This window comes from Thamnophis sirtalis, unplaced genomic scaffold (genome assembly GCF_051295495.1).
Source record: "Thamnophis sirtalis isolate CommonGarterSnake01/CBP01778 unplaced genomic scaffold, rThaSir2_p1.2 scaffold_3, whole genome shotgun sequence".
Taxonomy (NCBI): Eukaryota; Metazoa; Chordata; class Lepidosauria; order Squamata; family Natricidae; genus Thamnophis; species Thamnophis sirtalis.
In genome coordinates, this window is record NW_028261383.1 from 56,855,771 (window position 1) to 56,883,436 (window position 27,666).

The following is a 27,666-nucleotide window of genomic DNA, read 5'->3' on the forward strand; positions in this document are numbered from 1 at the left end:
TCAATAAAATCACCTCAGGAGAAAAGGAAGAGTACATATATATTTTTTTTTAAAAAACTTCATACATACAAAGATATACATTATTTCAAGTGAATGGCCCCTTCTGAATCCAGGTTAGAAGACTGCCATCTCATTTTACACTTGCAAAGTCCTCAATACTTTATTTTCAATATTTAAATCAGTGACATTTTTTTTAATAAAGGAAGAGAATTCAACTTTCCTCCCTCTCTCATCTTATTTATCTTGGCAGGATACAGCTTTAGTTCTCTCATCCCCATGATGACAAATAGGCCTAAGTGAAAATAAAGAGAAACAGGCAAAAGGCAAAATTAATGTGATAAACTTTGGCCTGGTAATGTGAGGGTTAGCCTCATGTCATCATCCAGGATGTTGTGGAAAAATGAAGCATAACATCTCCCATTCACTCCCTTGGTGACTTTACATGTGTATTCTCACATGCTATGCTCTTATAAGATTAGCATTCAACAATGCATGACTTGGTCAGAACAATAGCTAATGAAAAACATAATACGTGATGCATCAGAAGAAATCAAGCTGCGGAATGACCCAACAAAAGCATAGATACTAAAAGGAGTTTGATTTAAATGTGGGAAATTTGTTTTTTATTATTATTTTATTTTACTGGACTAATGTCCAACTTATTTATGGAGATTCTCAATTACGCTCATGGTTGTCCTAAAGGTGCTTTTTCAAGAGGCAACTGGACTTTCTGGTTTTTCTTTGAAGACATTTCACTTCTCATCCAAGAAGTTTCTTCAGCTCTGACTGGATGGTGGGGAATGGAAGAAGTTATACTCCTTGCAGAAAGCTGGTCAATTGCATTTTTAAGTGAGTTGTTGAGGCATCCTGGAGGTTTATTTGTGTAGTCAGGAGTGATACAAATGGGCATGGAGCCTTGTTGGAACATAGGAGAACAAATCCATCAGGTCTAGATTCAGTAGTCCATCTGCATTTAAAAGACAAACGGCACACTTTTGAAGACAGCAAAGTCCATATTTTGGGCAGAGAGGGCCACTGGTTTGAAAGAGGGGTCAAAGAGGCCATCTGTGTCAAAACTGAACAACCCTCTTTCAACAGAGGGGGAGCGATATGACACCATCTATCTCCACTCTACAACACACATTTTTTCAACAATTCAAAGAAGGCTCCACACCCATTTGCAACACTTGGGTTACCCTGATGACACAGAAAAACCTCCAGGTGGCCTTTTGCTAAAAGAATGCAAATGACTAGTTATCTGCAAGGAGTATAAATCTTTCCATTCCCCACCATCCAGTCAGAGCTGAAGAAGATTCTTGGATGAGAAGCAAAATGTCTTCAAAGAAAAACCAGAAAGTCCAGTTGCCTCTTGAAAAAGCACCTTTGGGATAATGTTCCACTTCCGTCATACTTGATTTTGAGTGGTTTACTTATCCTTTTCCATAAATAACGCTACACAAAATACAAATCATATACAAATAAAAAAAACCCAAATTTCCCACATTTAAATCAAACTCCTTTTAACAAAATCAAACATGTTTTTGTTGGATCATTCTGCAGCTTGATTTCTTTTGATGCATCACATATTATGTTTTTCATTAGCTATTTTAAATTTACTATTTAAATAAAACTTCAAGCTACAAAATTCTATTTTGTAGAATCTATTGGAAAAAGCAAGTCTTAACAGCCATTTATTGGCCCCATACAGATATCAGGGGATGCTGTTCTATGAAAGGGAACCAGGATCTGAAAAGATCTAGCTCCAAAGTCCTTGCAGATGACCTTAGAGAGAGGAGCCAGAGGGAGGACATTCTATCTCATGTGTATCAAACTCACAGTGTCATGTTGCAGTCACGTGACATTTCGCATCATTTTTCCCATTCACAAAACTGGGTTGGGCATGGCCTGCGTGTGACACATCCAGCCCCCCAGGGTGCCAGTTTGATACCCCTGTTCTACCTGATAAGATCAGGTAGATAAGAAGAATTGATTGGAAGATGAAGACCAACGGTATTGTACCCAAAAGCAAAATGGTAACTGGGAACTAGTAATAGTTCCTTTAATTATTCCTTATCTTAGGACAGGTCATCTTCATTACTTCCTTCTTGTTTTCAAAATATTTGTAAAGCATAGTGTGCATTTCTGCTCTATAGCATGTGATATAATTAACTAATATTGCACAGTTGCATTTTAAAAAACGCTAAAATGAAAAGAAGCAATCATGTGAATATTTTAGAAGGAAACTAAATTCATCCAATTAACTAGACTTTCATTATGATAGTTTTGCAAAGACATGTTAAAGACATGATCCATTAAATCGGAATGTACCCAAAGATCATATTTTATATTAAAATGAATACATGTAGAATTAACACAGAAGTTATTTTAAAAACATCTTTTTTTCCAAAAATATATAATAAGATGAGTTCTTTAATCAGTCACTGTGATTACTCAAGTTAGAGAAAAGAATTTATGTGAACATACAAAAAACCTCCAGTTTTTCATGAGGTCTAGATAATTTTTTTTAAAAAAATGATTATTTTATTTTTGGCTTTTGGTTCAGTATCATACAGAGTTCCGGAATCATTTTATAGTTTTGGACAAGGACTAAGAAGTCAGTTCCAAGAGGGGAAACAGAGCACATCTTACAGAATTTTGGTATATTTGGAAAAGACCCAGTCAGTTATAAGTTGGGGAGAAAAATAATTTAAAAATAAGACCACAGTTTAGTCATATTTACTTTCCCCCCATTTTTATAATGTTTGTCTTACTGCTATGCCAAAATCTTTGCAGTTTTTCAGAAATATCCCTGCAAAAAGAAACTTCCTTAGTCCTCTGGAGACTGAAAAAATTATCTTTAAAGAATGTTTTAGTTTCTTTTACTATTGGAGATGATGCTTACTGATGTTTTTATTGTTTTTTTTTTAAATGCATCTTTGGTTATTTGAAGCTGCCTTGTTCATACACACTCTCTAATCTGAAAAAGGCAAGGGGAAGATTATGTCTATGATATGTTCCCTTGGGATTTAGCTAAAGCCAAGGAAACTAAGATTATTATACACTGAAAGATCTTTCTACCAAATAATACCTGTATATCATGCTGCCCTCATATCTGTGATTCTGCTCTCTGAAAGGAATTTCAGAAACAAATTCTCTTTTTCATGACAGCAGTATAAAAAGTACAGCAGTCAACTTCTTCATGGCACTGGGTTTTTCTAACATAGATTTCTTTTTAAATAATGAATTTTAATTTGTTAGGCTATCCCTGTCCCAATTTTATAGTGGCCAGTACAAAAGCATATTAAATAAACAGAGTACCGGTACAGCCTTTGCAGGCAGAAGATTTTATGTTTAATTTTTGGCTTTTCTAGTTAAGAAAACAAAGGATCAGGTAGTAAATTGTGACATGAAATATATTTTCTTCTGACCCTTGGCATTTGACACTCCTGGGCTGCATAGACAAAATAAGGCAGCTCTTTATGGTCTGAAAATTTTATTTGTCTGGATTATATAGCCTGGGGCAGGTGTGTAGGGACTGATGCAGAGAATAGTTAAATTGGTTTCTTGTCTTTTTTGGCGACATGCCTTAAACGATAATAATTTACAAAAACATAATCAGACAGGTGTGCTTTTACGATCTTCTGGCAATTTTTACCCTAAAAACATATTGCCACTAAATTGATATTATTCTATAAAGTTCTGTCACAGACACAAACCAAAACATAAAATTGTCAGTTAAAACTCTCATTCTCCTGTTCTGGCTTGTTCAAATATTATTTCCTTTCCTAAAATCTTCAGAGACATCGTGAATTTACGGTTTGTTTTCTTTCACTCCCTTTTCCCCTATCCCAGAAGATAGGAGCCTAGTGATTTTTTTAAAAAAAATTAATGATTCAATGAAGATAGAATAGCCTCCTAAGTATCCCCGATAATGATAAAGAGGGGAAGGGGCTGAGAGGAAGCACAATAACTTTAAAAACATGAAATAAACTGGCCCTACAGATTAGAATCTGCATCTCATATCCTATGTTTAATAGAAAGCTTCTCAAAAGATGACTGTGAGAAAATGGGAATCTTTGGGGGAGGGAGAATCAATTGACAATACTGCCTGTAAAATATACATTATGTCTTTATAAGTAATGAAGAAGCAGCTTTTATAGAAACTGCTAAGTTTATGGATTGCCGGAAGTAAATAATAAAACTGTAGGCTACAACCCCTAAACAGCTCTAATGTAACACCCAGCATGTTTTGTTGTCTTCAAACAGTTGTCTATCATTAAAGACTACAAATATTGGCTGCATTCCCCCACAGCCTGTTTAACTCCCATTGAGTTCAACTGAAGCTGTGGTATTCAGCAACATTGTGGTTCGGAACTTGTTCCCACAGAGTGGTAAGCATGATCTCATTCCAACCACAGTTAGGACATTCATTCAGTGAATAGGTTTCAGGCAGCTCCGCAAATGGAGCCAGACATCACTTTGTGGTCAATATCCCAGAAAATTTGATATTGGTTAGTTCTTCCTGTTATTTACTTATTTCACTCTCACAAAGCCCATGATGTCTGTCAAGACTGAAGCCATCACTTATGAAATAAGAAGAGTAGAAACAGCAGTGGGTTTCCTTCAACATATCTGCCTCTCAATTCCTACCCTTATTTTTGTAAGAATTCGGTAGGAAAAGTAAAGTAGCGAAGAGAAGGGGAAAATGCGCTGCCAAAAATTATGAATTTTCTCCCAATTTTTTGATAGAAAAATATTGGCATTCTGTAGAACACAAACTAGTATACAAAACATTCCTAGGAGTTACCTCACCTTCTTGTTTTTATCAAAGCAGGGATCATCCATTATGTTTACCTTTCATGATAGTGCTAATATATACTGTGACCTCCTATATCCTCTTGAAGACACCTGTAAGAAATCCCAGGAAACTGCTACAGGATCTAAGCACAGCTATTATTTTAAAATAATAACCATAACAATAAGTTGCCCACTGTATTGGATTACTACATGCTCACTGTATATTATTAGGCAGTTTCATAGTCTCCAAGCCAAGCTTGTGCCTTCATCTTGAGACTTGCTCTCCTAAGACCATGTCTAAGATGAAGATATTATGGAAGACAATGAGTTCTTTGTCTCTCCGCAATTCAGCTGGTTCCGTCTTAATGTATTTATTTAAAACCAACATAACAAGTATAGGCAAGTCAGAGGCCTGTGGTTTTCAAATGCTTTCCAAGCAGGCACTCCTTTCCAAAAGATGTGTTGTAATAATCCCTCTGTCCTGATGTCAGATCAGACAAAGTGCTTCTCTAACTGTTGCTGAACTGAGAGAGGATATATTTTGAAAGTGACAGAATTAAAGAGTTGTGGGGTCTTAAATCAAATTAGCAGACAGCTCCTGAGTGGGAGACTCTGTAAGATGAATGGGTTGACTTTAAAAGGGGAAAAAAGTAACAACAAGGTAATGAAGAAGTCTAGCATTAACCTAAATGGATGAATAGAGATAAACCCTCAGGGTGAAATTTAGGGCTCATTGAAATCTGCAGGGTAGTTGCCACTGATAACAACTAAGTGTTTCATATATACCAACCCCACAGATGGTTCTTTTAAAGCACATTTCTGGCAAAAATCTTAGCATGAAATACAATATGTCACAGTTGGGATTAAATTATTATTAACAAAGTCCCAGACAGCATTAAAAGAAATACGAAAGATTGAGTTTCCAGTGACAAAGTTCAAGCCTATAGAATTTTGGCTATGTAGATTGAAAAGTATGCATTCATGTCTGTTCGCTCTTTCTTGCAATGCAGATGTTCAATTCAGACCAGTGAGCCTAAAATTTATATGTAGGTATGCATTAACCAGATGTCTGTAAGTAAACAAACTTTAAAAGACAGGCTATAAAAATAAAATTTGGATGTTCTGGGATTAAGATAAGTAGGTTTATTAAAAATATAGCTAAAGGCCATTAAGCATAATTTACACACAGGAAGATACAAAGCAAGCAAGTTAATCTTCAAGTTAATATTACCCAGGATGGTCACCTTATTATGTGAAATAGTGTGTTTTAGAATCAACTGCCACAGCTCTTAGTAGTTGGCTTGTAAAATGTGAACTAATAACAAAATAAACCTTCACCCTAAAATGTTTCACATCAGACCAGATTAAGCGAAAGTATCTTGCAACTGGGCATACTTTGTTTTATTTACTACTTAGAACCACAGAATCAAAGTAGAATAACAGTTAAGGTCCTGAGCTGAGAACAGAAAATACTAGCTTCAAATCCCCATTTGAACCTTGACATTGCATGAGTGATTTTGATCAATTTATATATCTTGTGTCCCCACCTCCACCTCACAAGTCCTGCTGCACTGCCAGAGGTGGTATTCAGCAGGTTCTGGAGAACCAGTAGCAGACAGTAATAGTTCAGAGAACCGGTAGTTCAGAGAACCGGTAAATACCACGTCTGACTGGCCCTGCCCCATCTATTCTCTGCCTCCCAAGTCCCAGCTGTTCAGGAGGGAATGGGGATTTTGCAGTACCTTCCCCCTGGAGTGGGGTGGGAATGGAGATTTTATAGTATCCTTCCCTACTATGCCCACCAAGCCACCCCCACCAAGCCACACTGTTAGTCCTCGCGCGTACGACTAACAGCCAGCAACAGCCAGGCCGCGCCTAATTGGCTGAGGTGCAGCTGGCTGAGCGTGGGCTGTCAGACACGCGCCTATTGGCCTCCCTGCTTGACAGCTCTGTATAAATAGCTGTCAAGCAGGGCGGAGTCCTGATCTACCGCTAGCCTGTCTACTGTTTGGTTCGGTTTGAATAAATGCTCTTAGTTTACCTCAGGAGCCTCCTGCCTCATTCTTCCTCAGACCACTTCACTGGCGACTAGGATAGGATCCACAGGCCCTGATTAACAGCCTAGGACAGAGACAGAGAATTCGTTTTTTCTGTCTCTCTTGTGCTGCCAAGAAGACTTAGCCGCTCGAGCCATGGCTGCTATGCCTCCGTTCGCTCCTTTTGGAACCACCGGCGAGTCGTGGGCCAGGTTCCTGGAGCGCTTTGAGTGCTTCCTGATAGCGAACAACTGGCAGTGATACTCGCAGGCACGCAAGTGCAGTTTTTTTCTTAGTCCCTGCGGTCCCGAAATGTTCGGCACGGCCCGCACTTTTGCGGCTCTGAGGCCAGTTTACGAGCTTGGCTGGGACAAGATAATGGCCAGGCTGAAGAACTACTATGCCCCTACCCCTTCCAAGATCGCTCGCCACTATGCCTTTCGGCAGTGTGTTCAAAAAGAGACTGAATCCATTAGCCAATTCCTCCAGTCCCTCAGAACCATGGTGATTCAATGTGAATTTCCAGACCTAGATGACAACCTCATCGAGCAATTCGTGTGTGGAGTGCGGGACATCCAGCTTAAGTGGCGGCTCCTGGTGAAGGCTGACATCACCCTGCCGCAAGCCGTGGAGGAGGCAAGGGCAGCAGAGCTGTCCGAGCAATCTACTGCTGAAATGGCCAGATTCCTGCCTCCTCAGCCTGTGCACCGGGCTTGCCTTATTGATGAGCTGGTGCCACTGCCTGACCCTGATGAGGAAGACCAGGTCGACCACCTGAGGGCTATTATTAGACGGCAGCTGGAGGCTCTGCTGCAGCCACGGCTGCTTGTCTAGGTTATGTAGGCAACCATGCCCGGGCATGCTGCCGCTTTAAGGCGTCCGTGTGCCGCCGCTGTAACAGGAAGGGGCACCTAACGCAAGTCTGCCGGGCCACCCTGCCGCTACCTCTGCAGCCCGAAGTCCCCCAGATGTCCTATGGCCAACCTGCACCACCGCGGAGCCAGCAATCCCGCCGTCAGCAGCGCCGATGCGAAGACTGCTTCACCATTGACAAGAGCCTCCCTGCCACCCTGCAGAGTCGGTCAGCCAGGCGACAGCCAGCTCTAAAAAGATAACTCTGTCCCTCCTCATCGAGGGATCGCCTTGCACAATGGAGGTGGACTCAGGGTCCTCCCGTTCCCTCCTCTCATGGGCAACCTTTTCCCGGCTCTGCCCAGGCATCCCGAAGTCCCAGCTGTCTCCTCCACCAGACACTGTTCTACGGGACTACCAGGAGACTCAGATTCCTACCCTGGGTTGCTATGTGGTGCAGGTGAAGTACGGGAGTGGTGGTTTGCTGCCTGCCTGTTTTGGTGGTCCAGAAGCCGCTGCTGGCTCTGCTGGGCCTGGATTGGTTCTCCCCATTAGGCCTCTCTCTCTCTCTGGGGTGCACCTCATGGCGGAAACGCCCCCTGGCATCGAAGACGTCCTGGCGGATTATGCCAATGTTTTTGATGGTAAGCTGGGGGAGTACAAGGGGACCCCTATCTCCCTCAATCTAGACCCCCAGGTTGCTCCTATTAGGCTGAAGGCCCGCAGGGTGCCTTTTGCCTTGAGGCCCAAGGTGGATGCGGAACTTGGCAAGCTGTTGGTGCAGAGTGTCCTGGAACCCGTCAACCACTAACGATGGGAGACCCCAATAGTGGTCCCTGTCAAGGCCAATGGGTCCATCAGGATCTGCGCCGACTACAAGTCCACCATCAACCTTGGCCTCCAGGCAAACCCCTATCCAGTCCCTGTGGTGCAGCACTTGCTCCATTCTTTGGTGTGGGGCTGCACCTTTGCCAAACTGGACATGGCGCAGGCTTACCAGCAGCTCTTGGTGGATGAAGATGCGGAGGCCGCTCAGACCATCATCACCCACCGTTGGGCCTTCCATTGTCGCCACCTCCAATTCGGCGTTTCTGGGGATCTTTCAGAGCCTCATGGAGCAGTTGCTCCATGGGCTCCCTGGTGTTGTCCCCTACTTCGATGATGTCCTGATCGCTGCTACCAGCCGCTCAGGGCTCATCGAAGTACTTCGGAAGATCTTCGACCATTTTAGGGGCGCGGGTCTCAAATTGAAGCGTAGCAAATGCTCCTTTGCTGTGCCTAAGGTGGAATTCCTGGGCTTCATGATTGACGCCCAGGGAATCCCACCTACACCCGCTAAAGTCACTGCCATCAGAAATGCCCCTGCGCACACCTCCAGGGCGGAGCAGCAAGTGTTCCTTGGCCTTTTAAATTTTTATGCACCTTTCTTGCCGCACAAGGCTTCACTAGCCGAGCCGCTGCATCAGTTGCTTGACTGATCCGTGGCCTGGCGCTGGGGCAGCCGTGAAGCGCATGCGTTCGCAGCTGTCAAAGCCATGCTGACATCAGAGGCACTCTTAGTCCAATACAGTGACAAGATGCCACTGACTTTGGCATGTGACGCCTCCCCTGTCGGTCTTGGGGCTGTTCTGAGCCATGTCCTCTCAAATGGCTCAGAAGCCCCCGTGGCTTTTTATTCCCAGACGCTCTCCTCGGCTGAGAGGAACTACAGCCAGATTGACAAGGAGGCTCTGGCTGAGGTGTCCGGGATTAAAAAATTCCACAACTATCTTTACGGTTGGCACTTTACTCTCTACACTGACCACAAGCCTCTCCTTGGGCTTCTGGCTGGTGACAGACCAACCCCTCCCATCCTGTCTTCCAGGATGACCCGCTTGATGGAGTTTCTTACAGCGTATTCATATACACTGAGATACCGTCCTGGCAAGCAGCTGGGGTACGCCGATACCCTTAGCCGTTGCCCCCTTCCCTGCGCTGACCCGCAGCCGGTTCCTTGCCTCTCGGTCCTGTCCATTGCAGACTTGGACCTTCCTCTGTCAGCCACTGACGTGGCAGTCCACTCTGAAGCCGACCCTGTCCTCTCGCAAGTCATGGCATGGGTCCTGAGGGGCTGGCCTACAGGGGGTGTCTCTCAGGAGTTCCTCCCCTTTAAGACCCGTCAGTTGGAGCTGTCCCTGCACTGTGGGTGCCTGTTGTGGGGCGACAGAGTTATCATTCCTCCCTCCCTCCGCCACCAAGTTCTCTCTCATCTCCATGCGGAACACTCGGGGGTCGCGCGCATGAAGGTGCTCACCCGGAGTTATGTCTGATGGCCCTGCCTGGATGACAAGATTAAGAGTTGGGTGAGGAGGTGTGTGCCCTGCCAAGTGTCCTGTCCTGCTCTCCCTCCATCTCCCCCTGGGAGTGGGAGTTGCCCAGGGGGCCATGGTACTATCTTCACCTCGATTTTGAGAATCCCTTCCACAGCCAGATGTTCCTGGTGGTCGTGGTTGCGTACTCTCAATGGGTGGAGTTGGTACTCATGTCACCCACCACAGCCGAAAGTACGGTGTAGGCCTTGCCACATACGGCTTGCCGGACGTCATAGTGTCCGACAATGGCCCGCAATTCTCATCTACGACGTTCCAGGAATTCCTGGCTGCGCAAGGGATCCGCCACGCACCAGTCACCCCTTACCATCCGGCCAGCAATGGCCGGGCGGAGAGGGTGGTCCAGTTGGCCAAGGAGGCTTTAGGCCACATGGACCATGGCAACTGGCCGGCAAGAGTGGCTGCTTACCCTATGGGCCAGCATTCCACTCCTTGCCTCATCACGTGGAAGAGCCCTGTGGAGCTACTGATGGGCCGGTGCCTGCGGACTACCCTGGATAGATTGCACCCTCTCTATTCAGGGGATCAGCCTGGAAACCTGGGGGCCCCTTCCAGTTCCTTTGGGCTGGGGGATCTGGTCTGGGCCAGAAGCTACTCTGGGGATCCTCGGTGGGTGCCTGCCACTGTCACTGAAATATCTGGTCCCTGTTCCTACAGGGTGCACCTACCAGATGGCACTGAGTGGCGGCGCCATGTGGACCAACTAAGGCACCGCCACCCTCCAGAGGCCTCGACTCAATCCGACCTGCAGAGGCCAGCCACCATCGCCCAGCAGCCAGCCTCAGGCCCGCCACCGCTCGCAGCCTCCCTTCCACATAAGGCCTTCCCCAAGTCAGGCCTCTCCTACCCAGTTACCGTTTCCCGACAACCTCATGCACCACCTCAACCCAACCTTGCACTCCCCAGTTCACCCATCCTAGGCCTTCCACCACCAGGCTTTCCCAACCCATTCTCTGCATACCGGCAAGTTTGTATTACCCCACCTGTCCAGGCTGCGCCCCCGCCACCCGGCCTACCTCTTACTGGGATTCCGCCCTCCGGACTAGGCCTTCATGACGTCACCCGGAGCTCCACTCCCTCTGGGGAGAAGCTGCAACAGAGACGTCTTACCTCTCCAGCGCCGCCTCCTGAACTGAGGCGTTCGGGGCATGTCCACCGCCGTCACACCTATCTTCACGAGTATGCATGCGCCACGTTTTTGCATGCGCCCTCGCTAGGGAGGGAAGAAGTGTTAGTCCTCACGTGTACGACTGACAGCCATCAACAGCCAGGCCGCGCCTGATTGGCTGAGGCGCAGCTGGCTGAGCGCGGGCTGTCAGACGTGCACCTATTGGCTTCCCTGCTTGACAGCTCCATATAAATAGCTGTCAAGCAGGGCAGAGTCCTGATCTACCGCTAGCCTGTCTACTGTTCGGTTTGATTTGAATAAACGCTGTTAGTTTACCTCAGGAGCCTCCTGCCTCGTTCTTCTTCGGTCCACTTCACACCTCCACCAAGCCATGCCCACAGAACCAAAAAATTGAATCCCACCACTGTGCACTGCCATATTGTGGCGGGACAGCAGCTGTTCCTGGGAGGAACGGACAAAGAATGGTGAGAGTGTATGGCAAAAGCAGGTGTACCCAAAGTGTAAAGGTCATCCCAGCTATGCAATTAACTCAAGCAGGCATCTACATTGGGCAGTAGAGATATAGGAAACTGCTGGAAGCAGACAATCCATTTCATAACAATGGCAACAATGGCAAAGTTATGAGAGAGGCCAATGGAAAACCACTTCTGTATTTTTACCAAGAAAACCACATGGATAGAAAATATAAAACAATTGATAATACAGTCCCAGATAATAGGCCCCTCAGGTCAGGTGCCACTCAACATGCTACTGATGAAAAGCTGAGAATCTTTCAGAATGTTACTGATGTTTATGATGTGGCTAGATTAAAGCCTTCGGGCTATCTTGTTGCTGATGTGGTTATAAAGAAAATCTGAAGCTGCCAAAATAGAATTACAGTGGGAATATGGATTATAAGAAGTATGAGCATGGGAATGCTTAACACAGTGAAAGATGAAATGAAACAACTACATATTGACATTTTAAGCATTAGCGAATTGAGATGGCCTGGGATCAGTCATCTCCAGTCAAAAGGCCCCACTGTTCACTACTCAGGATATGTAAAATAAAGAAGGAGCAATGTTGCTTTCATAGTGTGACAAGAACATATTTGGCTACAGTGCAATCAATGACCAAACAATATCAAATAAACTTTGTGGACAAACCTTTACTATGACAACTATTCAGGCTTATGCTCCATCCACAGATGCAGGAGAAGATTGATATGTTTTATTATCAAGTTCAATCTAAAATTAACAGAACATACAAGGGTCGTTTGTAGTTGGAGACTAGAATGCTAAATTTGGAAACCTTAAAGATGAAAATGTGTGATTTTTCTCTTTTTGGTGCCTTCAAGTCAATGTTGATTCCAGGCAATTGCTAATTCCTGTAGTGTAAGATTTCAGAAGCGGTTGTCATTGTCCTCTTCCTAAGGCTGAGAACACATGACTGGCCTAAGGACACCCATCCACCTTTATATACTGTATAAGGGAGGATTAGAACTCAACAGTCTCCCGGTTCCTAGTCTGTTCTCTTTAACTACTACAACCAAACTGGCCTAGGAATCTGGACTAAAGCAGGAGAATGATTTGTAAATTTCTACTACTGCAATCATTTTTTAATTGCTAACTTTGCCTTCCAATAACCAAAATGAGGCCTGTATATATAGACATCAGCAGATGGAGTACATAGAAATCAAATTGAATATATTATTGCAAAAAGGAGATGGAGGAACTCAATTATGGCATCAAAGGCATAACCAGATGCTGACTGTGGAACAGATCATAAATTGCTCGTGTGTAAGTTCCAAGTTCCAGATGTTGAAGATGACTATTAAAAAGGCAGAGAACCATGAGATATTGTTGTTGATGTACACTGAATAATGGGGAGAACGCCAAAGCATACCAAAGAAAAAAGAAACCAATATGTGCTTCATTGATTACTGCAGCAAAAGGCCTTTGTTTTGATCATGACAGGCTGTGGGATATGCTTAGAAACATCTCATTTCTCCATGTGAAGCATATATTCAGGTCAAGAAGCTACAATACAAATACGTTAAAACAGAATTGTTCTCGGTTTACAAAAGAATGAAATAAGTTTATATGAACTTCACTTGTTTATTCATTTAATATGCCAAGTATACTTTAAGGAAAGCTACATTGGAAGAAGATTAGTGTGGTTTTAAAATTAAAGGAAGAAACATCAATAACTTGTGCTATGCTGATGACACTGCTTTGACAGCTGAAAAGGCAAAGAATCTGAAAACTCTAGTAGCAGAAGTCAAGGAGCACAGTGGAAACATGGGATTAAAATGTTCGTCAAAGTAGGTAAAATGGCTATGTGCAAGACTATAGTTCTCCTTTATTATATCCCTATCCCAAGTAGAGAAAGATAAATGAAATTTGTATTCAGTGGGAAAAGGTACTTACAAAGTATATAAAATATGAAACAAAAAGAAATAGGATCAATAATTAATGTGGGCTGAATACATACAGAATTGATCCAAAGTGAATGAACAGGACAAAACAAATACATTGAATGATTTGGACATACGGAGAAAATAAGTGAGTAAATTGCAAAGCAAATATATGAAGGAAAAGTGAACGAGTCAAGGGGAAGAGAAAGTTGTGGTTGGAAATCAGAAAATGAGAAAGATGAGAGCTTTAAAACAGAAAAGGCAATGTATAAAGTGACATATGGATATGGTGAAAACAAGGATGATTTGCAACCATAGAAAAGTGTGCAACAATATATATTGAATGGTGCTGATATAAATTATACTTAGCAGTAATTCTTTCGCTTTTAAAATGTTTTAATTTCTTTAGTTTCTTCTTCTTCTCGGCATAATATGATCCTTGCAGAAAGAACGCTGTGCGGTATTTTGCACTGATATTCTTTCATATTATGAAACCATTTGTCTAGCTCACTCTATGTCTATGCTGTTTCCATGGAATATTGTTTGCATACATTGTAAATAAAAAAAAGGGTAGTAACAAGTAGTCTGAAAGCTTGAATCAGTTTAAACAAGTTTATGAGTATCATTCCCATCTGGTCAGGCCTGTCAATGCTCTTGCTATAAACGTTGCTTTTTTAGCAATTTTTGATTTTATTGAATGGCACCTGGATGTAGTTTTAATTCTGTCTCCCTACCGAAATATATATATATATTTCCTGCTTTTCTGCATGCAAAAATGAGAATACAGACACAGCTTGCTCCAATCTCAAAGATAAACAGAGTATAATGTTTCATGCCCAGTGAGGCATATTTTAATCTTAACAAAGATCATTTTGTTAACAAGCTATGTGAAGGAAGCCACTTTTGTGTAAATCTGTAATTGTTTTCCTGATCTAACAATTAAAGGAGAAAGATTTACTGCAAGACCTTAGAGTATTTATCTTCTGAAATACCATAGCATGAAAACACCATTTATTCTTATGTCTGTGAGGAAGCAAAATGAACTATAGGTAATGCCAGATTTGCTTACATGATCAACAAGTTCACTTTTCATAGAAGTTGGTGATTAATATTTATCAAGAGCAAGTAACAGTTTAAGTGTGGCACTTAGAAATTAAACTAAAACAATACTTACTGACAGCTAAAGCAAACTCAGATTGTTGAGTGGTCAAGATAATATGACTTTTATTCCATTAATTATACGAACAGTTCAACTACAACATATTTGCAATATGAACAATTATGAACTGAGTAAAAATTATGGACACATTATTTTCTGGATAGGAAATTGATCAGTTCCTGATATATAAATTGAATTTGTGCATAAATATTAATGTATTGGATTCTCGTTCAAATTGGTTAATGAAGCATGCCTGTGATATTATATCATCCCTCATTTACCTTGGGCTGCCACTATTCACTGTCATCCTTGCAGATTCATTGGACTTAATACTTGTAGAATTTTCAATAAATCTAGCAACTAAAAGATACTTACTCTTAATTCAGCTATCTTCTCTTTGTTCTTTAGGAAAAGTACAAGTGGGGTAAGAATCATCGGGTTATTTACCAGGAAACCTGTAATATAAGACGTGAAATGAGATCAGTATTTATTTATTTATTTATTAAATTTATTTATTAAATCGATTTATAGGCCGCCCAATCCCTGAGGACTCCAATCCAGTAGTCTGACTCCAATCAAAAGAAAATGGCAAAACCATACCAGTATAACTGGAGACTGGCTCTGCTGTATCATTTTTTTTCTATTCAATCATGTCCAATTCTTGGGAATTGCCTGGATAAGTCCGTATTTTCTTGGCAAAGTTTTTCAGAAGTGGTTTGCCATTGCCTCCTTTGTAGGGCTGAGAGAAAGTAAGTGGACAAAAGTCATGCAGCTGCTTTCATCCCCAAGGTAGGACCAGAACTTACACTTTCTCAGTTTTGGCTGCCTATTGGTCTTCGGATACGCTTCAAGGCGCTAGTCGTCACTTATAAAGCCCTTCATGGTATTGGACCTGGGTACTTGAGAGACCGCCTGCTGCCAATTACCTCCAATAGACCAATTAGATCCCACAGATTAGGCCTCCTCCGAATTCCATCCGCCGGCCAATGCCGGCTGGCGACTACCCGGAGGAGAGCCTTCTCTGTGGCTGCTCCGACCCTCTGGAACGAGCTCCCCATGGAGATTCGAACCCTCACCACCCTCCAGGCCTTCCGCAAAGCCCTTAAAATCTGGCTGTTCCGACAGGCCTGGGGCTAAAGAGCTTTTGCCCCCCCCCCTCGAATGGTATGGTTGTTGTGTGCTTTTAAATTGTGTATTGTTTTGTTTGTCTTTTTTATCCCTTATCTGTATCCCCTTCCCTGACTTGGATTGTGAGCCGCCCTGAGTCCCCTTCGGGGAAAAGGGCGGCATATTAGTGCAATAAATTCTATTCAATTCAATTCCAGCCTGATGCCTTAACCAGTACATCAAACTGGCTCTGCATTTCCATGGTATCATTGCATCAATTTCAGCAGCAATTGGGATGTGCCAAACTAAGGCTGTCAGGGTTATAATAAACAACTTGTGTTTGAGAAAAGTTATTGCCATTGGAGCAGTCATATTATATTAAGTCATCATGTCATCCAAGCAGAGAGCTTGAGTTTTGAAGGAGCTACATGTTAACAGAATAAAAGTTGGAACAGACCTTGGAGGTCTTCGAATCCAACCGCTGCTCAGGCAGGAGCCTCTATAGCATTTTAGACAAGTTGTCCAATCTCTTCTTGAAAACCTCCAGTGATGGAGCATCCACAGCTACTGAAGCCAAGCGATTCCACTCATTAATTACTCTAACTGGCAGGAAATGTTTCAAGGTTGGTCCTCTCCTTAATTAGTTTCCATCCATTATTTCTTGTTCTGCCTTTAGGTGCTTTGGAAAATATGTTGACACCCCCTCCCTCTTCTTTGTGACAGCCCCTTAGATATTGGGACATTGCTATCATGTCATCCCAGCACAGGTGTTTTGCTTCCGGTTCGGCTGTGATCAGGCGAACCGGTAGCAGCAGCACTGGGAGGCTCCACCCACTCGCTGCGAGCATACGCACGATAGTAGTAAAAAAAATGGAAACCCACCACTACATCCCCGTCCTTCTTTTCATTAAACTTGATTGTATGCAATTAGAAACTATAAAGTTTTGTTTGATGGCCAGGAATACACCAATACAATTTAAACAACTTGAAATGAGTTTCAACCTTTCCAAACTTAATTTCAAAGCAGATAGCTGAAAGGCATTGATCAGTCTTCTCAGCCTGTAATACGTCTTTATTGGACAAACTATTAGCAAAAGACTACATTAGGAAGCACAGATGGATAAGTAGAAACATCAGAGAAAGAACTGGACCTTTTTCTTATATTGTAGAGATTGCTCCTGATGTGATACCAGTGGAAAAGAACAGAGGTACAGAAAGAAAAAGATGCAACAGATGTGACTAGAGGTTCTATTTCAAGAGGCAACTGGACTTTCTGGTTTTTCTTTGAAGATGTTTCACTTCACATCCAAGAAGCTTCTTCAGTTCTGACTAGATGGTGGGCAAATCCCAAAGTAACTTTGGGATTTACCCCTGAAGTAGACATACAAACAGTGGTTGCTCCACCCCCAGGAATACAATTGAACACACCACGTATTCTTATTTGTAATAACAAATGATATCCCATTCATAGAGAAAAAACATGACTATATTTGTAAATACAATAGAAGCTGTGTTTTGGTGGGCAGGGCTATGGTATATTATTTGGTGTCTAAGAACGAACAGAAGAAAATCAAGGAAATGCATAAATTCCAAGGCCTACAATTACTCAGTACAGACATATTGGTGGGATTCAAATTTTTTTACTACCAGTTCTGTGGCCATGGCTTGGTGGGCATGGCAGAGGAAGGATACTGTAAAATCTCCATTTCCTCCCCACTCCAGGGGAAGGTTACTGCAAAATCCCCATTCCCTCCTGATCAGCTGGGACTCAGGAGGCAGAGAATAGATGGGGGTGGGGCTAGTCAGAGGTGGTATTTACCCATTCTCCGAACTACTCAAAATTTCCGCTACCAGTTCCCCAGAACTGGTCAGAACCTGCTGAATACCACCTCTGGTAATGTTCAAGTGTACTACCCAATGCTTTCATCTTAGACATCCCATCATGTTTACTTGCTAATTGTTGCACAAGACATTATTAAGAACAAACAGACACCTATAAATCTTCAGTTTTACATTGCATGATAATTTTTGTTGAATAAGAATTGTCCTTGTGAATTGACATAACATTCCACTCCTCTTACATTAAAGGTGCAAGGTAACCAAATATAGAAAGATGTCGAAGGAATTATCACAGCCTTTACATACACCTTTTTTGACCAAATTAAAAGACACATTTTCACTCAGTGACTCAGTAGCATCCAATGACCTTGAGTGTGTGTGTGGGGGGGGAGCTAGAATGCATCTTCCACAGTAGCAGTAGCAGTCATACTGCCTTTCTACCGAGGAAATATAACCATGAAGAAATAATTGCAACTAAAATTGACATATGAAGAAATCTCTCTTTGCTTTCCTGACAGCCATTACTAGAACTGACAGCTGAATTTAATTAAATCCTGTACACACAGAAAGATACACCATTTCATTATTATGTTGTAGCCATTGCTGTCATTTATATTCATGTTTTCTAAGACTACAAAATTAGTTCATCTGTACTGATACTCTCACAACACTTCTTAATATTATTATTCTGCCTTGGATGCAATCTCTGGAGCACATCCAGAAGTTGTCTCTAAAACATAGCTTTAAAGAAGGGAAAGTGTTATATATGATATGGAAATATCCTTTGTTGCTGCTTTTAATTGAGTGCTGTAAAATGATAATTTAATAATTATCAGGGTAAATTAAATTCACCTGAGTTCCTAGCCCAGTCTATGATTTGCGATGTGATCTTCAGCATCCTATTGATAGGCCACATATTATTCCAGCATAAAAAAATGTGTTTTCCATTTCAGAACTTGATCAAAGTAAATGTGGATTATTATTTTTTTTAAAAATACAGGAATTTGCCTTTTTTCATTTACTTAATAATCATTTTTCTTATCCAAGTTCTACCCTTGTCATCCACATGCTGGGACTGAATTTCTATAAATTTTATCCAGGGATTATCAAATTTCTAAAAAGGGGGGGGGAGATATCTCAAATGGTAAAAAAAAGTTTCTTCTGGCCTCATTCAAACTCCAGTGACTCAAGAGCTGTGGAGTTACTGGGATGTGACCAAGTGTTGAGTGGCTGCCTAACTTTCTACAGGCTCATTTTCCATGAAACAGACTGAGATATCTGAATGGCATTGAGCAACGTCCTGCATCTTTGACTTCAGCAATTCATTGCAAAGAACTATAAAAGGACATGAAAGAGACATGAAGTCTAGGATTTTCTTTCCTAAGAATGTTGCCATTGTAAGAAAGGAATTCTGTTTAGCTATGAGTACTCTGCTAATTTGAAGTTTTTACTACTGATTTACTAATCTTTCATTGTCATAGCAGACTTAAACATGCTTTGCTGATTCACAAATACTCACGAAGAACAGTGGATTGGTGAAATATACAGGAAGTGATCTCTGGTTTTCCAAAAATTAAGATCCTTTCGCCCTTCATCAGACTTTCCCAGGATGGTTGCAAAATATGTCTGGTGCAGAAATAGATCTGATAGAATAAAATAACAATGTGAATCCTGAATAATAGGTAAGTACAATCGCATTAGTCAGAGGTCAGCAGGAAAAAAAAAACATGTTTTGGAATTCTGCCCGGAATATCAGAATATTCTGATTGAATATTTGAATTTCTTCTAGGTTAATGACTGCAGAATTTCCAGTTTAAATTGTTATGTCAATTTTTGACTTGGTGTTGTCATTGTCTTTTAGGTGTTCAACTACTGTACAGTTTGACGATATTATAGCTAGCAGATCTGGATTACAAAAATACCGGCTATTCCCAGATGGCAGCATACAGACACAGAAAGCTGTATTGTTTTGTTCACATAGTCAGATTTTTGCAGCCAAAATATGATAGCCCTAAAAATACAATTTTGGTCTTTATTTCACTGTTCTTTCCTAGGTCTGATTTTAATATTATTTCGGGGAGGGGGGGTTAAATTTAACAAAAGGCAAAAAAAAAAGTACATTATGCTTTTGCTAAGTTGATCGTAGGGGTGGAGAAAAATAAAAACTAGAAGTCATCCTACAGTTTGCCTGTGTTTGAAATTATGAAGTTACTCATCTTTATAGTCTAAATTTTACTCCCCAAAACACAAATAACTAAATGCCATTAAAGCCCTTCATAAAGCATACTTATAAAGATCCCAGCTCAGTATTTTATTCGTTTTTGAAAACTATACAACACAACAATCGTGTACAAACATATGTCATAAAAATAAATCATGGAGTTCAAGTTGGTTGTGACGACATGCTAAATGAGTACAACTCAAAGGGATTAGCAACATAATCCAAGCAAGCTCAAATATTTGAAACATATTGCTCTGAATCATACAAATGACCATATCTGGAAACACAGAGGAGACTATACACTGGGTGTAGAAAGGACACGATAGCTTGGTTATTTGAAACGGTGATTATGTCGTGATTCATGACAGTGTCTTAAATGAAAGAATAAGATTTCTTTTCATAACACTATAATTCATGTGCAATTTTATTTTCAAAGTATTACTTCCCCATTGTACAAACCTGATAGCTGTGTTGAGCTAAAATCTATATTTGGATTAAAAATATTTAATTGAAATATATTATTATCAAATCAAAGTACTCAATCTTCCCAGCAAACACTATTTAATTTTGCTTAAAATGTACAGTGTTTGAAATTGAGCATATTTTATAATTATTATAAAATTATTATATAATATAATTTTTGTCCTCCCTTTTAAAAAATGCATTATGTTTTCCTCTAAACTTTCAGACCCAATCTAGAATGAAGTGACCTATAAATCATTTAAATGAACGAATAAATGGATGGATGGATGAATATTTCTTAGCACTGGACCCTAAATTGTCTTTCAGTGTTTAGTGATTAGGATTGCATAAATTATTTAAAAAGATGCTTCATCCTCATAAGTGAAAGGTCTTTTGGATCTGTCCTTCAAACCAATAAAGAAACCACAAACAGACTGTGCAGAGTAGGAAATTGCAGTTTAATTATGTTTACTCAAAACTAAAGTCTTCTAATTTGAATGAGACACTTAGCACAATCCATTGCATGTTTCTTGGAAACAGATCACAATGGGTCATACAAAATGTACTTCACTGTATTTAATAAATAATTATAGCTTATTTATTAAAACATTGATTCAGTGCTTTCCCCACTGTTAAAATGCTTACAATTAAATTGTCAACAGTATACGAGTATAATTGCTTTTAAAAAATATTTTTAATCATTTTTTTTTTTTAGGAAAGAGCATTTTGGAGGTAGCTGGCTATATAACAGCCAGAGAATTAACGAATGATCTACTCTTTAATCCTTGGTGGCAATGCTCCACAGTAGAAATCCCTACAGTAATCTCAAATAAAAACATCCCATTGAAAGTGTAGATGTCATAATGTAAAATTTTGTGTAGCACACAAAACATCAGAAATTCCTGGCATGAGAAGCATGCTGGTCCTCTCCACAGATCACAAAGTCTCAATAGATTTGTATAGAAAAAATTACATTTTCTCAGAAAAAATTGTTCCATACTGCTTATAGCTTCATAAACCAAACACAATATCTTGAACATGGTTCAATAGCTAATTAGACATTACAGCATAGGTATTGTATTTGCATCACTGAACAATCCAAATGCTTCCTCTTTTGATAGCTATAGTATCTGAATTACTCTGTAAAGCAGCAGTGTTCAAATCATCTTATAGTTACCAGCCTTTAGGTTTCCAATACATAGATCACTCTGGAAAGGCAATCCCAATTTAAAATAATTGCTGTACCTATCCTAACCTGTTTTGGAAAATACTTTGACCCCCTCGACATTGTAGGAGCCCCTCAAATATTGGAACATGATAGCACAATTTGAATATTTGAGGGCTCCTATAAAGATGAGGGGGGTCAAACTATTTTCCAAAGTATCAACAAACAAGTCAAGAAAGAATGGAAATGAACCAAGGAGAGTAGCAACCTAGAACTAAGGAGATGGGGGATGAGGTGGCCCCCTGCGCCCCGTTTTTGGTCCCAGGAGGATTCAGGGAGGCCTGCTAACACTAAAACAGGAGTCCCACATGCACACATATGCACAGGGCAGGGCCTGCAGGGGGCATTACATTATGTGTGTTGGCATTTGCGCCTGATAGATCGCGCACACAAGCGTACTTTCGACACCCAAGGGAAAAAAAGGTTCGCCATCACTGTCCTAGGAGGCTGTTTTATAAATAGTCACACGCACATATATTTGTTATCAATGAAAAGACTTGTCATTTTGTTGGTTCTCAGAACAGGAAAAAAATACAAAGTAAGAAAATCTCTAATGAATGTTTGGCTATGTTGGCCATATGTTTGGAAATATTTCAATTGCTGTTATCCTTATAGTTTCAACCCTTTCTTCTTAATAAACTCAGAAAAAATTGTTTGTTCAAAAAGTTTAGATAAAGATTACTTAAGGAGTTTCATTCAACTCAAGAAGTTTAGGTAGAGATTAACACAACTGAAAGGAAATGAGATAGAAACCTTCAATTAATTATAATTATCTAAAGGGCTGTTACAAAGAAGAGTGGGATTCTTTTATTTTGCCCCAGAGGAGGATTGGAACCATTGGATTAAAACTATAAGAGCTACAGTGGCACAGTGGTTAGAGTACAATACTTCAGGCTACTTCTGCTGATCACCAGCTGCCAGCAGTTTGGCAGATCGAATCTCACCAGGCTCAAGGCTGACTCAGCCTTCTGTCCTTCAGAGGTGGGTAAAATGAGGACCCAGATTGTTGGGGGCAATAGACTGACTCTGTAAACTGCTTAGAGAAGGCTATAAAGCACTGTGAAGCAATATGTAAGTAAGTGCTATTGCTATAAGCAAAGAAGTTGACGCAGGGAGGAACTTCCTGGTTATATTAGCTGTCAGTCAATGGAATACACTGCCACGTGAAATAATACATTTCCCTTCACTGAGATCTTCAGAGAGAGGTTATATGTCAAAAATGATTAGTGAATCCTTCATTAAGCTGTGAGTTGGGCTAGATGACTTCTAAAATTCCTTCCAAACCTATGGGATTGGTTATTTTTTTTTAGATATCACATGCAGTCATCCCTTGCTCCAAATTAAGATTTGCTATCACAGTGATTAAAGATGATTCTGTCTCAAAGCTAAAGCACAAATGCCAAACTGAAATGGGTTTAATCGCCTGAGATCATTCACAGCTGTGCTGCTGCTACCCTTCCAAACTCCTTGTTATTAAAGGATAATACTAATACTGATGGTGTTAGCTAGTTTGGTTAATGAAATGTCTGCCAGAAAACAACCAAACACAGAGAGCATGAAGGATCCCTCCTATGTACACCCAATCTATAATTACTGTGAACTTATGAATGGAGGGAAACTCTGTTGTTGCCACCTTAATCCTCTCTTGGGGGGGGGGGGGCAACCAACATTACTGCATCCCATTTTCACAACTTTCTGGATTGATCAGGCTAGTTCCTCCCCAGGTCTAACTAAACCCTGCCAAAACATCCTGTGCCTTGCTAGTTTGCTGCTAGATCAGATAAAATAAAAATCATTTCCACAAAACTGAGTAAGACAATTTTGTATATACTTCATTAGAATCTATATCTCTTGGACTGTTTCCTAGAAACTTATTTCAAACAGGCTGAGGAACAAAATGCCACTTTTTATGAAGCTATTTAAACAAATGGAGGGGGGAGGAGCCAGGCCCAAAATTGGTCTCTTATGTTTTCCTCATCAACATGTGAAAGAAATTTGAGAACGACCAAGCCATGTATTAAAAAGAAAAAATAGTGTGGTTTGAGTTAGGGTTTTTCCTTAAAAACATTAATACATAGGCTAGAGATTAGGAAAATAAATTTGTTCTCCTGGATGGTGTCCCACCTTTAAAATTCTTAGAAAAATGTATTTTGACTTCTTTTTTCCACCAGAGATAATTGGGATGGGGAATTGTTTATTTAAACAAAAAAGAAACAAGTCAATTTGTGGTCTTGGTTACAACATTAAAATATCACTCAATGGAAGTTAATATAAATATCTACAGTTTCCTCTGACCTTCTATTTTAAGCTCACAACTGTACAAACTAATGATTTCAAAATCAGATATTTTTCCAATTCTTCCTCTGCTTTGTAATGTTCCAATCAATAATCTGGACAGCTTTACATGTTTGAATTCTGCCAATATAGACTCTAATGCAATAAGGTTGGCAACAGTTCTATTGGCCTCCCAGAAGATCCTTAAAACATGATTCTGTAACTGGTTTGAGGAACCCTTGATAGAATATAGCGGGCATGTAAAACTCAAGGCCCAGGGGCAGGATCCGGCCTTTGAGGTGGTTAGATCTGGCCCACGGGACCGCCCTGGAAACAGCAAAGGACCGGCACATGGCCCTCCCGAGCTCTATTTTCACTGGCAGAAGGCTGCAGGATGCTGTCACAGCCGAAAATAAAGCCTGGGAGAGCTCTGTGTGCCCCTCCCAAGCTCCATTTTTGCTGGCAGAGTGCTATCAAAACAAACTACTAGCAAAAGTAGCATTTGATAACACAAATGACATTGAGCTGGCCACACCCACCCTGGCCACACCCACACTGGCCCAAGGTCGAACACAACCCTGTGGCCTCAATGAAATCGAGTTTCACACCCAGGGAGTAGAGCCTACTAGATGGCTTTAGGATAGATAATTGAACACACTCTCTTGTATGTGTTCCTGCCATACAGTTTTTTAAATATTTTATTTTATATCAATGGCGCTTAGATTTATATATTGCTTCATAGTGCTTTACAGCCTGCTCTAAGCAGTTCACAGAGTCAGCATACAGGTCTTAACAATCTGGATCCTCCTTTTACTGAAAAAGCAACTTTTCTTGGGAAGAGGTAGCTGTAAAAGGACTCCAGGCCACCAAAGAACACAATGGCATGACATCATCAAAGCTGACAACAGCCAGAGCATAGAGAAACTCAAGCAGTGCAATTTCAAAAGATGTGGAGAGACCTGACCCATAAAATCGCCAAGAGGTGGACCTGATTGAATGGGTAACATCAAGATAGACAGACAGACAGATTTTTCTTATCATCCAAAGCTACTTGGGGGCAGGGAGATGTCTGAAAATATTTAAAAATGGCTGCTCTGCCTCTTCCTCTTTTTCAAGTTGAGACTTTATTTATTCTCAGCAAAAGCTATGAAGTTTGATTTCCAGTGATTTTCCTATCCCTTTTCAAAATCTTACATTAATCACTTAAATCAATTACAGTTTTGTTAAGTATACAGGCCGAGTAGCAAACGTCCATTACATTTTCTACCTACCAAATGCCTACTGTACTTTATCTCCCCAAGGGTTTGTATGTGGGTTTGAATTCAGAGTCTGGAGATGATTACGTATTCACAGCCTCTTTGCTTCTTTATCCAACACTTCCTGAGGTGATCCTGATTGCAGTCTGAAACTATTAGATCACTCAGCAAACCCTAATTTGAAAGTCTACTGTACTATCTCCTTTCAATTCTACTTTAAGAACTCTGATCATCAGTATCCACCTCATTTCCCATTCTTGGCTCATGGAAAGTTCTAGAAACTTTGAAAGCAGACTCCTCTTCATCCCCATTAGTGAACTGCACTAAATCTCTGTGGCAAATGATCCTGTAAATGTATTTATTAAACAGTTCTATAAATCCACTGTAACATCTTACACACTGTATAGATTTTGGTTTGCAAGCTGCATTTACCAATTTGTTTCTGGGTCAAATTCAAGGTGTTGGTATTGATGTTTAAATCCCTTCATGGCATGAGACAGATATTTGAAAGACTGTATTTCCCCAAATTCATCTGCTTGTCCCACCAGATCCAGCTAAGCAAGCATGATGCAAGTTCCATCTTAAGCAAATCCTACTGTAAGTGGCAGGCCTTCTCTGCAGTGGTTAAGTGGTGGAATCTCTTATCTATTATGGGTGCTACTTACCACCCATAAAGCCCTTCATGGTAGTGGATCTGCGTACTTGAGAGACCGCCTCCTGCCAATTACCTCCTTGTGACCTATTAGATCGCACAGATTAGGCCTCCTCCGAGTTCCATCTGCCAGTCAGTGTCGACTGGCAACTACACGGAGGAGAGCCTTTTCAGTAGTAGCTCCGACCCTTTGGAACGATCTCCCCGTGGAGATTCGTACCCTCACCACCGTCCAGACCTTCCGCACAGCCCTCAAGACCTGGCTATCCCGTCAGGCCTGGGGATAAAGATCGTAATCCGTCCCCACCCGAATGATGAATGTTGTGTACTATTTTTTACTTATGTATTGTTTTATGTCTTACTGTCTTGTACTCCCCTCCCTATATATTGTAAGCCGCCCTGAGTCCCCTCAGGGAAAAGGGCGGCCTATAAATAATAAAACCATAAACCATAAACCATCTATTGAGTGGAGGTTGGCTTTATCACTTCCAAGCTTGTGGAAGTCCCTCAAAACCTGGTTTTGTAGATAGACCTGGGTACCCCAGATGAAGTGGCTCTGCTATATTAACATAACTTCACCTTCTGTTTAGTATAGCTCAGTTTTTAATACAGTTAGTCCTCAACTTAACAGTTCATTTAGAAACCAGTTACAATGGGACTGAAAAAAGTGACTTATGACAGTTTTTCACACTTATGACCACTGCAGCATCCCCAGTCACATGATTAAAATTCAGATGCTTGGCAACTGGGTCATATTTTTGATGGTTGCAGTGTCCTGGAGTCATGTAAGCAGCTTTTGCAACCTTCTGACAAGCAAATTCAGTGGGGAAGCCAGATTCACTTAACAACTAAGTTGTTAATTTAACCACTGCAGAGATTCACTTAACAACTCTGGCAAGAAAAGTCATAAAATGGGACAAAGCTCGCTTAACAAATGTCTTCCTTAGCAACAGAAATGTGGGGCTCGATTGTAGCGGTAAATCAAGGACTACTTGTAGTTTTCGATGTTTTCATTGTTAAATGACTTTTAAGTATTAACTTGTAACTTTTAAGTATGAACTGTCTGTGAGATGGACAGCTGTTTAATAATTAGACACTTATTCTCAATATAAATTTATTAGTCTCCCCTTCCTCAGCTGTCCTAAATACAGGAATCATTACATAAAACCTAACCGCAACACAAGGAAATGTTATCTGAATGATAACTTCTATGCCAAATTCACTTGGCTGAAATATTTGAAAGTATTTATATTTTAGTCTAAATATTTTATCTGTAACCATGTACAGATTTACCAAATGAAAATCATGCCATGCACAGGATGAAATAGGATTTATAATCTGTACAGTATCCACAGTATGTCTTAATCCTTCAGGGGCCAAAGGGCCCCTTTCTATTTTTTGCTGCAACAGTCCAAGCATAGCAACACTTATGGCATAATTCCTGACCAAATATTTTAATGATTTCCCCAAATCATAGATCATCCTTACCCAAACAAGCTTTCTCCAGGCTGGTTCCTCCAGCTCTCACTTCTGGAATTTTTCTTTTCCTTTTGCATTTTATTTACCCAAAAAATATATGTTACCATGGCTTACAACTATTTTTGGATTAGATAAAACGTTTGATTAATGCAGTGACTTCATCAGTTCCGTCGAGATAGGAATTTATTTTTGGATTTAAAAAGCTAATAATATCGCTAGCTCCGCTCCGCCCCCAGCCCTGAATGAATGAACTCGGCTGCTTTAGCACAAAGTCTCCCGGCCTGCCTTGTGAAAGGCGAAATAGGGATGCGGGGACTTTCGGCCTCCGCGTTCAGACACCACGTGAAACAGATGTGGCAGACGCCTTCCCAGCTGGAACGCAGCACCCACCCCGCCCTTTGCTCAGCGTGGGTT

General features: G+C 41.1%; 1 long non-coding RNA gene across 1 annotated transcript; it reads right to left on the reverse strand.

The window, feature by feature from the left end:
- Positions 1–27,638, reverse strand: LOC148047977 (uncharacterized). The gene is made up of 4 exons (XR_015695773.1): positions 27,262–27,638; positions 19,203–19,326; positions 15,113–15,192; positions 1–292 (listed from the first exon to the last, which is right to left on the reverse strand). It is a non-coding gene; the product is annotated as an uncharacterized LOC148047977 (long non-coding RNA).
- Between the last annotated feature and the right edge of the window lie 28 nt (positions 27,639–27,666).